Here is a 14,536-nt window from a genome sequence, read left to right on the forward strand (position 1 = left end):
AAAAGAAGGACTGGGAGTTTTTTTAATTCAAAAAACAGAAACAGTGCCATAAAGTACTATTTCAATCCCTGATGAGATGGCTGTCTTATTTTCTTTATAACTTAGATGCTAATAAGGACACAGAAGAATGTTATTTTAGCATACCTCTAGAGAACAGGGCTAAAGTTTATTTTTTAACCCATGTAAATTTTGCTCCTTTCTAGATAACTATTGTTATTACTGTATTTTCCCAGAGTCTGTTCTGCCATCACTGATATGGTATTTTAGTCTGAAATAATTTTTAAAAGAGCTTTTAAAAACAGCTATAAAATAAAAACTTCTCTATATTTTGAAACGTCAAATGGGCGATTAAAGGAAGACTCTTCCTTTTGAAACTAAAATTATTTGTACGGAGAAATTGTATTATTTAACCATTTGTTATTTGTTTTAGTAAGTTGGAAAACTGACCTAGATACCTAAATAGTTGATTAGGATCTTTATTATGAAAGCTCACAAACTTCTGTCGTTTTGAGAACAGTTAAGACTTTGGATAACAAAATAAATAATAAATATGAGTATTCATCAGCATGATGAAAAAAAACAAACTTTAATAATAAAGATAAAAAGAGTAAGTAGCTTAAATAAAAAGAAAAATAACTGTAACAAAACAGAGGAATGCAAAGTAGGCTATGGATATCCCTGAAAAATCATCTTTCGAAGGAGAGTCCAGCTGAGGATGAGCATTCATACCAGCAAGATAGAGAGGAATGTCAGCACACTGATGTTACTACGTGGTAAACTAGGCATACATACAAGTATGTATCCTTTATTAAAGTTTCAGTTCATGTGTTGTACATGGAGACAGGCAGGTTGTCAAGATCAGTAAATTACAACCGTATATATTGTGAGAGGTTGTATGGCAGTTTAAAGTCTTTAAAAGCTAGAAGCAGAATACCTGCAGTGGAAATGAGCATTTCCAGTGATGGTATGTTGGATAATGATGGATGCAAGCTCTGCTGTTCATCTTCGTCAAAACAGCAGTCATCATATGAAATGTTGCACAAAGTGAATGCAGATGACATTATTCAAATAAAGAACAGGTGTTCTGGCAGGAGTCAGCTATAATTCATGTTACAGAATGCCTTTTGATTTGAAGGAAATCAGCATTTTTTTTTTTATTTTTTTATTTTTTTTTGGTGGGAAAAAGAGTCATAATCATATGTTGCCACAGGTTTCTGTGTATGTTACTAGTAAATCTGGAAATCCAGATCCATAGGCAATGGTCCTCTGTATTGTCAGTTGCAGTCTAGGTCCTTCATACTGCTTACCGAAGGAAATTCTTCTCCCAAATAAAGAATTTTACAACTCAGTGGAGATGTACCTGAGGATTCTTGTGAACTCATACTGACATTGACTGTTTCATTCAGACACGTTTAATATGATCACTACACTGTTCAGAATAAACTGTGGTGGGGTTTGTCACAGTCATCTTTACTATAATAGATCCCAGAATAATTTGGATTGAAGGGCACCTCTCAGAGCCACTTAATTCAACCCACTGCTCAGAGCAGGACAACTGCCCAGGCAAGTTGCTGAGGGTTTTGTCCAGTCAAGTTCAGAATATTTCTGAAGATGGAGATTTCATCACTTCCCTAGGCAGCCTCTTCTCATGCGTAATCATTTTTACTGTGAAATTCTTTACAATTATGTTCAATTGGAATTTTCTTAACTGCAAGTAGAAACTTGTCTCTCATCTTTTTGCTAGGCAACTCTGAGAACAATCTGATTCTTTTTTTCTGAATAATCCTCCTATAGGTTGGCAGGCTAAAATAAAATGAGTGACTTCGTTTTACTCTCTTAAAAAAAAAAAAAAAAAAAAAGCAGAGAGACTTTGATATACAGTAATAGAAACAGTTATAATAAGATAAACCAATAAAATATCTTACTATACCATACTTATTAAGGATTCTCTGCAGCTGTCCCAGATCTCAGCTAGCATGTGAAAAGATCTGCTTTGTCTCTATACTACAAAACTTGACAGCTACTGGCATGCCTCAGTCAGTTGTTATAGATGCACTCGATCTTCATGTTCCTTTGGGGAAAAGATTGCATCCTGTGCACTGCAAAATGTTGAAAGTTTAAACTCTCTTTTCCATTCATAGTAATCTTTTGCTTTCTGTCTACTTGTTCCCTAGTATAGCCTGCCTCCTTTTCATGGAATTGTGGAGTGAGGCATTACATGATGCCATGGAGGATTAATTCATGTCTTTTTTGAGATTTTTTTACTTGTATTTCCACTGTCATCATAATTCCACTGTCCAAGACATTAGACTTTCATTTTAATACTAGTATAATTTTTTCTAAGACTATAAAGACACTTGAAATGACACAGACTTGGGAATAAAGTTTATACAAACACTGTTTTTGAATTTTATCATTTATTTATTTATTAGCAAAAAGCTTTTCCTACAGGCTAGGCATGTTATAACCAACAGTATAGAAAATACTCTTTGTAGCAAAGTTCTTCGATTGACATCCCACCCTAAATATTGTTTTATGAAAAAGCTGTTACATTAGTTTTCAATGCATCATTTGATTGTTCATCTGATCAATTATAAGATGCTGGTGTTTATACTTCCTAAGAGGGCAGTATTGACAACTTGTGAAAATGCACAGATGTCTGGCCAAAGTGGCTAACCTAAATTTACATTTTCCTCATGCTCCACTGATTCCATCAGATTTTGTTGTTCTTGTGGTCTTTAATAAAGACTATGGACCATATGGTAACACAAATAGTAACAGCGGTGGCTAACGAAGCAATTAAAAATCAGTACTTTCTGGATAAGTTGTGTTCGTTCGACAGTTGGTTTCAAAGTGTAGTGCAAAAATCTCTGTATGCCAGTCCTAGATGATGGCACTGTAATTCTTCTGACATGCTGCATGATATGCTGTAAGATACCTTTACGTGCCAGTATAAAGCTGCATGGTTCTAGCTGTATCATGTAGATAGATGCCTAAACTGTTGGACAAGGTGATTAACCATAACCCGTAACCTTCTCTTGTAAGGGCTGCTGAGTGCGCTCTCCTAGGCATGGTGTTTCTTCTGAATTGTGCGTGGAAAGAATCTCGCCAAGAGCAGCCCCTGCTGTAGTCTAAAATCCACATTTCTACGAAGAGAGACAGACAAAAGGTTGCCTGCAGCTTGCAACCACTGGGAAGGTGGAAATGCTCTGCCAATCAGTGTGAAGTGGGGGTTGTGTGAGCAGAAGTGTCAATCTCAGCACGTGGCAGAACGCCAAATGCATGTACCTGAAGTTGTTGAAGCTCTGGGAATGGAGAGGCAGAGAGTGCGAGCTGAGAAAATCCATATCCATGCTCTATCCTCATCTTTGTTGAGGAGACAACTTCCTGGGGGATTTCAAATATCCCTCTCCATGCACCATCTTTCATTCCTTTCGAATATACAGCAACTGGCAGGATGTCTGCATTTTATTGTACATTTCACTGGGTCTCACGTTCTCGCAGGATCTGTTTCTTCGATCATTTCTTATCTCCTAACTTCCTTGTGGTAGCTTGAAGAGTTGCTGAAAAAAGATAAGATATGGCTGTTATTTTAAGTACTTATCTTCTTTTTCCTTCTTGTATCAGGCTTTTTCTTCCCTTGCATCCATGTTTGCAGACTTCTCTTTTAACTCTTAATATTGAATTGTTCTGTTCTTCCTTTTCCCTATGTTTCCCAAGGGCTTGGATGGCAAACTGCTGTTACTGCCACTGTTGACCAAGACTGGCTTTTATTTTCTATTGTGGATAGAAAATATTGTGGATCCATCTATGGATGGAACATCTTCCAAATATATCCATTTATGTCAATGCATGTGGCATGCTTCAAGCACATTCTCCTTCTTAAATCCCTTTAGTACATTGTTCATTGGGGTAATAATATTTTTCCTAATGAAAGATCTTTTTCTGCAAGTGCTGGTCTTGTACGTTAACAACTTGGTAATAATGACAAAATGGGCAGGCATTACAGGGGATATAAAAGCTTGCTAAAAACCTAACTAACAAAAATAAGGGCTGTAATTGAATTCTCACACTGCCCATTAAGCTCCAGTCATGCCACATCATATGAATGAATGGAGACATAAAAGACCTTTCTGAAGAGAAACTTTTCTGTCAAGTCATTGTGCTCTGTAAGAGTCTAGAAAGCTTTTTTTTTTTTTTTTTTTTTTTTTTTTAAATGTCAGGAGCTATTTCATACCTAAAAGACAAGTACTTGATCATATAATTTTCCAAAGTGCATTTAAAAGTATCTATTATTTTTGAAACTTTATTAAAACTATAGGATTGTTTTCAGCTACCTTTCAGTAGATAGGCATATATAATAAGATGTTTTTGTTTGTTTTAGGGCAATATGCTTAAAATGAGGGTGGCCATTCATCTTTTTTCCCAAGGGCAAAAGATTTCAAAAAAATAATTTTAAACCTGTTGGAAATAAATCTCTTATTAAAAGTTTTGAATTTCAGTAGCTGTTAAAAGCAGCATTACATCTCTGGACACTAGCTAATCTATATAGTTTATATACTATAATCTATACAAGTATTGACATGTTGTTCTTTTATATGGTGCCTGCATTTGTTATGTTTGAAAGTTTATACCAGATCTGTTTTTCAACCTATTATTGTCTAGAATCGTTCTTGGAGTTCTTGAAAGCTTCTGCCTCACTGGTCTTTATTTCAGTAGTGATTACTGAGACCTTTTAAGACCCTCCTCCCCCCATGTATAGCTAGCTACATGTTCTTTTTCTGCACAGATGCATCTGCATCTTAGGCTGGAGCAAAAGTATTTCTGCTTCTTTGTATCGTTAACAACTTCTTCTGCAGTGCAGTTGTTTGCCTCAGTGCACAGAAAAGGATACTGTTCCAAAATAAAGACGTAAAGCCCCTGTCCCCAAGCTGCACATGCTGATGAGGTATGAAGTTGGTGGTCACGGTCTGGCTCTCCTGCAGAGTAAATGCTACTCCATGAGAGGGGTGGTGACTGAGACAGTCGAATCAAGCACCTAAATATTGCTTCTAACCAAAAATTTAAATTCTGTCCTTCCGCTGTTGCAGCTATTGGAGTTTAATCCGTAGAAATCTCCTTTTGTAGCTAGCTAGCAGTCTTGGTGGTTGTAAATATTAGTCTTTCACAGAAGGAAAGTAGGCTGCTTTTTTAAATGCAGTTCAGTTGTCTTTGAATGTACGTAAACCAGTCAGCACCTGTATTCTTCTACGTTTTTGTTCATTGGAACGAGACAAAACTTCTACTTGGGCATGTGTGATTAGGCATTATGGATTGCCTTTATTACTGTTTTTTAAATTCTGTATAATGGAGAAGAGTTGAGACCTTTGACAAGGTAAGAGTTAGAACAGTTGATTGAAGTAATTCAGTCTGAACCATGACACCCATGCAGGTATGCCATTAAGGACAATGAGATAAGTTTTCTGTGGTAAAAGGAATGCTGACTAATTTGGAAGTTGTTTTCATAGATCTGAAGATAACACAGCTGAAGCTATGACTGGATAACATCGCTTAGGGATAAATGAAAGGGAACTATTTAAACAAATCATTTTTTATAATAAAAATAATACTTGAACAACAGGAACAAATTTGTGAAAAATTAAAAGAAGAATCTTCTACCTTGGAAGCAAGGAAATAATCTTCTATATGGGAACTGTTGTTAGCTCCAGAGCATCAACAAAAAAGCCTCACTAGTTTCATTTTATTTTTTTTTATATTTTTGTTGTTGTTGTTTTTTCGTAAGGAACATTTTCATTTAAAAATGGAAATAACCAAAATAGCATGAACATAGAACAAGCTTTTTGTTTTTTAAAGATATTTTTACCTGTTTGCTTAAATTTCAAGCACCGTATAATGCAACATTTTTATGAAATAGATTGGTTATCAATCCATGTCCTTGAAACACGTATTATTGTAGTGCTATATTAATTGTTTAAAATACAAATCCTATTACTCCTATATTTAGAAAAATTGTAGTCCTAGTTGGACTTCGGCAGTGAGTATTTCTGTGTTTCCTTCTAAAAGATTCCTTTATTGCAAGTTTTATTAGAAAATGTATGTGTTATAAAATTTGGACTACACATTGACAGTAGAACATTTAAGCATTACAAAAATGAAAATGGTAGTAGCCTTTTCAGTTTTGCAATTTGTCATTCAAAGAGAAAATAATTTTCTAAACTTCATATTCTTCCACAGTAAATTAAGTCAAAATGAAACAGCCAGCTTACCCAATCAAAGATCTGCTGGCCATGCAAGCAGGTAAAACCTCCTGTCGAACACTTAGTGGGTAAATCTGCCTTCTCTTCCTGTCGCTGGTACTTTACAAAAGCCTGATGCTAGAGCTGTCATACCCAAGTTGTTCATCCAATTCTTGAACTTAATATAGGTATAACAGAGCCAGTATCACTTTGAGGAACATATAATAGAATCCTCAACAACTTGCAACAATAAAAGATCCCAGAAAAACAGTAATAGTTCATGTTGGTATCCTGATCGGTTTTAGTAATTACATTGTCTGTTCAAGTGCATCCTGAAGTTCCATGTAGGGCACTTAATGCTTTCTCTTGTTGCCTAGAAGCAAAATGAAACAAAAATCCCTACTATGCACTGTGCTATAGGAGGTACATAATTGTTGAAGGAGTTGATCATTACAGTGTACACACTTAGTACTTTGGAAACCTTTAAAATGAAGGATTAAATAAATTCTAGATTGTATTAAAGTGTATAATTAGCAAAACAAAATGCTAGTTAAGAAGCATAGAAGTATTAATTTTCAGCTTTCCATCAAAATAATCATCAGACTGATGATTATTAATGCTTTCTAATGATTTTTTTCTTGCCTATAATGAAATAAAATGACACAGCTATTGTACAGTCAAGTGTAGCTTTTTTCTTTTTTTTTTTTAACTGATAATGATGGTTGCCTTACTTTAGCCCCAAGTTACAAATAAATGTCTGAAAATAAAAAAGATGCATAACATCTGCAGACAACTAAAAAATGAAAAAAAAAAATGTTTGTCTGTTTGAGGCACAAACACTGTGTTTTAATCTGCTTATGTTCATGAAATTATCAGTAATATCACAAATAAAACTTTATTTTCCTGACAAATACTGCAATTCAGTTTTGGCATGAAGTTCCAGGGTAGAATTTTCTTTCATAATTGCTTGCAAAGCTAGTATGGGTTTCTGTCCAAATTTTGCTGTCATGAAATTTTTAATTTATAAAAAATGAGTTCTGAGTTCAGAACTGAGTCAGACCTAACATCTACTGAGTACAGTATCTTTTCTCCAACAGTAGCTGTTGGTGATAGCTTGGAAAGCTGATAAGGCAAGAATATGTGGTACTTCTTTTAGAAGTTTTCCTGCCTCAAGTTATTCCTGTGCAGAATATGGTTTTGCATATTTGTCTGATTTCCCCATGAATATGTGTAGACTTTGAACATCCAGATTTCTTTTTTCCCACCAAACATTGCACAAAGAATCACTTTTGTTTGTTTTGTTTTAAACCTTGTTCCTCTTAATATCATTTGATGATGTTTTAGCAAACTATTTGATACCATTTCCCACAGCATTCTCAGTACAGATACACTGTTCACTGGGTAAATTTTGTCTGGGTGGCCAGTCCAAAAGGGTCATCGTGAATGGTGTTAAATCCTGTTGGTGGCTGGTCACAGCTGGTGTTCCATCAACCTTACTGGCCTTCTCTGAACCTTTTTGAGCAGTTTTAGGTATGAGGGGACCAGAATAGTCCAATGTGGACTATATCCACGTAGATATGGACTATATGTGGACTAGTCCAATAGTTCAATGTGGGGTGAACTTTAGATTTTTACATTGCTGTAATAATGTTCTTTGCTTGGTCTGTGTTCTTTTGCTAAGACTTCCAAAAAAATAAAAAAAATAATAATTTGTGCTTTTGACCACTACTGAACAATAAACTGATGATGTCTTACAGTCATGGAATGGTTTGGGTTGGAAGGGACCTTAAGGATCATCTAATTGCAACCCCTCTGCCATGGGCAGGGACACCTCCCACCAGACCAGGTTGCCCAAAGCCCCATCCAGCCTGGCCTTGAACACTTCCAGGGATGGGGCATCCACAGCTTCTCTGGGCAACCCATTCCAGTGCCTCACCACACTTACAGTAAAGGATTTCTTCCTTATATCTGATCTAAGTCTACCCTCTTTTAGTGTAAAACCACTCACCCTTGTCCTGTTGCTACACTCCCTGATAAAGAGTCTCTCCCTTGCACTTTAACGCTAAGGTCTTGTTAGACCTTAGTGGTCTCTGTATTAGAAACAGCTCATTCAGAATCAATTGTAATTTGCATTACATTATGTAATAATGTACATGGGAAATGTACTTAATAATGTATATGGAAAAATTAATTTCTCTCTAGCATTTATCTACTATAGTATTGTACTGCTGTCTTGTTGCCTGATGACTGTTTAATAAGATCTGCAAATATTTTCAGTTCACTCATCCTTCCTACCTCAGTAAGCAGTGAAGATAATCTCATTGCTCATACCTTTAATTAATTATATATGTATATATGTATATATCTTTGTGAGTAATTTAAATACTACAGGTTACAATATAGACTGCAGTGGAACTTCACCGGTGACCTTCCTCCATTGTGAGAATTACTCATTTAATCCATCTATTTGTTTTCTATCTACTTTTTAACTAATTTTAGTTAGCAGTATATCTTTGCAAGGCTTTTCACTATGGTTCCTTTGTTTCCTTAAAAGTAGTCTTTGTCAAAAGTCTTTGAATAATTTAAGCTTATTTTATATTTTCAATAAAAAATCTGTCATGCTTGTTGACCACGTCAGAGATTCCTGGTAGATTCGGAAGGCATTGTTCTTTAAAAAAAGTGCTTTCTCTTTTTCAAGGTAGATTCAAGTGTCTAGCAATTCTGTTCTTTGTTACATTTTCCTCTTACTGTCTGTAGATACATACACTTCTTTTCCTACAGTTCTAATTTGTATAGTGCAGGCCTTAAGTTTAAACCTTAATTGAAACATATTATGAAAAAAAAAATAAAGGAATTTTACTTGTAGTGTTGTAGTCTTTGAATATCAAGGCTTTCTTGAGAAGTAACTCAAGTTAGCACTCCAGTGCTATTACTTCGTTTCATCCTTGAGTTCCTTTAAGATCAGGGTGAATGCTATCTGACCCTGGTGATTTGCTACTGTTATTTAGTCAATTTGCTTCTAAAGTGATTTCAAATTAAGACAGATCCATACATCCTTTGTGCTACAAAAAATGTTGGAGGAACATTTCTAGTTTCTTTCACAGTGAAACCTAATGAAAAGTGTTTATTTATCTTCCCTTCAATACCCTTCTTTCCTCTGAGTATGCCTTGATCATAAATTGTTCCTGTGGTTTCTTTGGCAGACCTCCTGCTCCTGATAGATTTGAAGATTTATTAGTAATTGTGGTTCTTTTCGGCAGTTGTTGAAACTCTCTTTACTGTTGCTGCCCAATTCAGTTTTTAAATTTATTTGCTTAAGTTCCTTTTTCTCATTTTCTTTTTAAACATGATGTCCGCCACTCTTTACATCTAATGACCTCCTGTTTAGCCAAGTTGTTTTCCTTTTTTTCTTAGCTAAGCCTTTCTAATAAGTGGCATTCAGTGGATCTGTGCTTTCAGTGTGGTAGCCTTAAAAACTCCTCACGCTGCCTATGGAGTTTTAATTTTCTTAGCTGGCTCCCCTTTATTCTTCCTTTCAACAACCTTCCTGACTTTTGAATAGTTCATTTTTGGGGATCACAGTGGTATAAATGTTGAATAAAAAGTGCATAGCGGTTACCATTACAGAGTACCTTTTCATATGTAAAGGTTTTAACTAATTCCCAGCTAATGCATTCTCAAGGCAGCCAAACATCTGCATGTAATTTCCTTTGCCTTCTTGCTTTCCAGCAGCTGGTGGACATTGACATTCTCACTGATTTCTGTTCCTTTGTGAAAATTTCAGGTTAGTTTCATTGCATGTCCCTGGAATCAAAGATCTGATGGAAACATTATTCTACCACCTCTATACGTGAACGTCAATTATTTTGTTTAGATTACATTTGTTATACAATATGTGTGCAGACAGTTCTGTTTTCATACAGATCTTCTTAACCATACTGAAACATGTCAGTTGGATATGTAATCCACATTTGTGTAACAGATTAGGGTGTAATACAAACGAGTATCGATAATGTCATCAGTTAGTCTTGTCCTTCCCAGTTCTGCACAGCTGACAGCTTGAGGGGAAAAGCAGAGGTAAACAGGTAGAATTACCTGTATGGTAATCCATATTCAGGAGTTCTGCTACCAGTAGTCAATCAAGAGCACAGCCAGCACAATCTGCTTTGGCAGATAGTGTTGTTAGCTGGCAGTAGAGATGCATCATCATTTAGAACATATTAAGAGAAAAATCTTTCATGTTATTTGGACCAAGGACTTTGCTCATTCTGTAACAGCTGCCAGAATTTCATATACTTTTCTATCAGAATTTAAATAACATATAATACTCACTAATATGAATTTTATCTTACATGTATGTTTTTTGCTGTACATGACTACCAATTTTGTAGGGGTATGTTAGAAATACTTTAATTTAAATCTGTGCATGTAGTTCATGTACATTGATAACTTTTTTTTTTTCCTCCCTGTTTATTTACTGTAAATGAGTTTCATAATAGAGAGGGGTGCTGTTTGGTTTGAATTAAAAGTGGAAAAAAAGCTTCCAGAATTTTGAGTTACAAGGTGGGGAAGAACAAAAGCAAAGAAGGGTCCTGAGAAGGGAACAGAACCACAACAGAAGTGAGAGGGGGCAGGGAGAAGTTGTCAAATGGAAAATAATAATTACTCTAACATGTTTGCCTACAAAACCTGATAATTAATTTGATAGTGTCTTGCTTTCTGCAGGTATCTAAAGGTGAATCCCTCCTAATTTACTTACAGATTTTTTTTCTTAAGCAGTGGGCATCTACACTATGAATTTAAGGGTCCAAACAACTGACTGAATGGAAACCAACCTGTAGTGAACCATGTGAATTTGTGGGCTTTCCCCCCCACCCCCACCCCCTTTTTTTTTTTTTTATTTTAATTTCTGCCTTTAAAACAAAGTTGCAAAGTCAAGTATTAGAAAATTACAATTATATAAGCTGCTGTCTTTTGAGCCTTGGCCCTGTGTTGGTTTTTTAATATTGGAAGACATGCAGTGAAGAGTAGTCCCAACACCTCATGAATGATTCTTCTCTGGAAATAAAGGTGTCGTGTGGTCCTAGCTGTGTCATATACATCATACTTCACACTGCTGATCAGGAATTAGGTGCTTCTCATCTGATATAAAACTAAAATGTGCTCAAGTGCTGAACATTCAAAGCTGAGATTGCAGTTTATCCACAAGACATTTCAAACAGATAAAGTTCATACGAAAATTAAATACTTAAAAAAGGATTCAGGCATTTCAAATCAGTAAAACAATTCATTGACCCTAAATCTTTGTGTGTCTGCATTACTTCTCTGTAGAAAGAGCATACTTGTGGCAGGCTGTGAAACTAATTTCACTGATGTGGAAAAAACTAAACACTGTTCTGGTTACTGCCATAAAAAATCCCATCGGGTATTTTAGTAATCCTACAGTTAGAGCTAATTTAAATCTTTGTTCGTGAAATAATGTGACAAATTATGCTTTAAATAGAGATAAAAGAAGAAATATCTGTGCATTGGAAAGTCTCAAGATCATACTACTATTTTAAAGTGTTTTCATTGTTGTTTTTGTTTGGTTGGTTGGTTGTTTTTTAAATCCAGTTAAGATGCATCATGCCACAAAAGTTTAAAATCATGTCTTGTGTCTGTAGCCTGAATGTGTCTGTTTTGAACTTTAAGTCATTTAAATTTTTATTGTGTCAGTCTGTGTGATTTGGTCATCTTCTGCCAAGGAAGATGCTTTAAGCCTGTGCTTGATCATCCCTGAAAAGTGCTTTGAAAAGCTAAATATATTTCACTCCTGGTATTTGTTGCATTTCTAGATGAATGTCTCAAAGTACTGGTGGCTCTTGCCTGCTACCACTGCAATTTATTTGGATTATTTTGAAAATGAACGTATCAGCACTGGCTGTATTATTTCAACTGTGTGGATATCTTGACAGAGAAATAATTTATAGTCTCTCTACTCCTACTTAATAGTCTTTTGATGATATAAAATTATGCTAGTGCTTTTGGCCATAGCTTTATGCAGGGAAGTTGTTTTTTTGTGTACTGAGCATGACAGTTGAATGCTTTTCCCTATTTGTTTGAACTGTTTTCCAGCTTACCAGAATGACCTTGAATTGCTGTATACTCAGGCTCTGTTCTGTTCATAATTACTTTCTCACAACTGTTGTGTCACTTACAAGCATCATTGTAATTAATTGAGGTTTTCTTCAGATCATTGATTTTTTATATATATATATATTTAAAACAAGTACTGTCATTACTTCACCAGATGTCAATAAAAAGTAACTTTATCTTAATTACATTTTGATTTGAAATATTTTTGTCAACTTAAATATGTAAATAAAAATAATAAAAATATAATAATAGAGTAAAAATATAGCATACTATTTCATATATTTTATGTTTTTAATCAAGTTTTTATGTGTTATCAGATTCCTTCATTTTAAGGGTTGTTACAACACTGGTACTCTGTCATCAGTTTCATTTGAAAATATATTTTCCACATTATTCCCCCTTAAAATTACTTACCTTTAATTTTTTATGAAGTAGGTTACATTTATTCCATAATGGAATGGGTTATTTATTGTCAGATCTAGTATTATCTGACCTTTAAGCATTGGGATATAGTGAAGATCCACAGCTGTATTTATAATTTTTCAGTATTGGTCCAATATTATATTTCTTCTAATTTTCTGGAATTGGACACTATTACATTTTAAAAAATTCAAAATCGGTAACAAAAATCTATATACAGAAAACGGAATGTGGTGTTTGGTCTTATATAACTATTGGTTGCAATCATAGTGAACTATATGTGATCATAGAATTGAATAAATTTGTGTAAATGGTCTTGGTTATGATACTGCTCAGCTTACGACATTTTAATTTGCAATATGAACATCTTCAAATGTAGGAGATTTTTGTGTTTTTGCAAGTAGCTCTAATTTTAAAAGCTGTTTTGTAAGAAACTTTTAGGTACATACTTAATAATTTCTCTGAAAGCGTTCTTCAACAGGAATATTTGAAGCTCTGTAATGAGCTATGCTATGATCTATGAAAACACAAATGCCAAACTTATAAAAATATATTATGCAAATAGAGTGCTTTGTAGAGCTATAAACTAATTTATAGAATCAGTATTATCATGTGAAATGTATCTACTGTATAAAAATAGGAATGTTAGTTATAGTTGAGTGGATGCAATAGCATTACGTAGTACCTTGTTCGTCTTTTATAAAAAGGCCAAGGCTATCTATGTAGTGTACGTGTATTTCAAGCCCAATAATGCTCAAGCAATCAAGCCATTAAAGCACTTATTCCATCATTCTTATGTGATGGGATAGATTGTGATAATTAGTTTACAGGTTGTGAGTATAAGTGGAAAGAAACACAGTAATTAAACAGGATTTATGTCATAGAAAATGACTGTTCTGACCATGAAGGCAGAAACATGTATTCTAATTCAGATTGGATCTGAACTTTCTTAGTGCATTTGAATATTTTGATTGAAAGTTTTGAGTCAGTTCAAAATGAAGAAGTGTACCAATAAAGCAATTTAAAGTAGTGCAGATTTCAATAAAGCTGTATTATCTGGTCTGAGATTGAAACATACACAACTTTTGATTTAAATCAGATACTATATGTCAACACTTAAATTAGTTGTCCATTTTTAGCACAGACTGCTGTGGTATAATGTTCATGGTAACAGAAGAAAAAAATTTTGGAAATGTGTGAAAGTTATCTTTTTTTTTTCTTTTTTTTTTTTCCCTTCCCATATGCTTTTGTTTTACCTTCCTAAAATGAGACTGAAATCAATGATGCATTGTATTCCCTCTTTCCCTGAGTTAGCATAAATCTAAGTATGGCAAGGTGGGTTTTAGAAAAAAGAAAAAGCTAAAAATACCTTGTTAATATGTGTTTATCGGCTTCAGTATTAAAATCAAAAAATCCGTTTATCAGAATTAGAGAAATCATAAAATATCTGATCAGTAGGTATCCATATAATGTAATCTTGTCATTCTGTACATCAGAAATCATATACAAAAAAAAAAAAAAAAAAAAAAAAAACATTTAATCTTACATGTTCACGAATTACAGTTCCAGTTCTTGAACAGTGGCATTATATACACTATTGTTCAGCATGTTGCAAAACAGTTCTCACCAACTCTGTGATTAGTGTCAATGAATGAATTGATATCATTGTGTTGTCAGGCACCAAGATTTGCACATTAAAGCAATGCCAAATTCAGTGTACTATTAAACATATGATAGGTTGATAC

The 14,536-nt window shown here is 34.4% G+C and overlaps 1 protein-coding gene across 1 annotated transcript in view; it reads left to right on the plus strand.

Moving 5' to 3' along the window:
• SNTG2 (syntrophin gamma 2) overlaps positions 1–14,536 on the plus strand; it is a gene marked incomplete at both ends in the record, with an annotated part of 288,908 nt that overhangs the window by 127,058 nt on the left and 147,314 nt on the right. The gene's annotated exons all lie outside the window — the stretch shown is intronic.

Source organism: Aythya marila, assembly GCF_965140915.1.
Source record: "Aythya marila genome assembly, chromosome: 3".
Classification (NCBI taxonomy): domain Eukaryota; kingdom Metazoa; phylum Chordata; class Aves; order Anseriformes; family Anatidae; genus Aythya; species Aythya marila.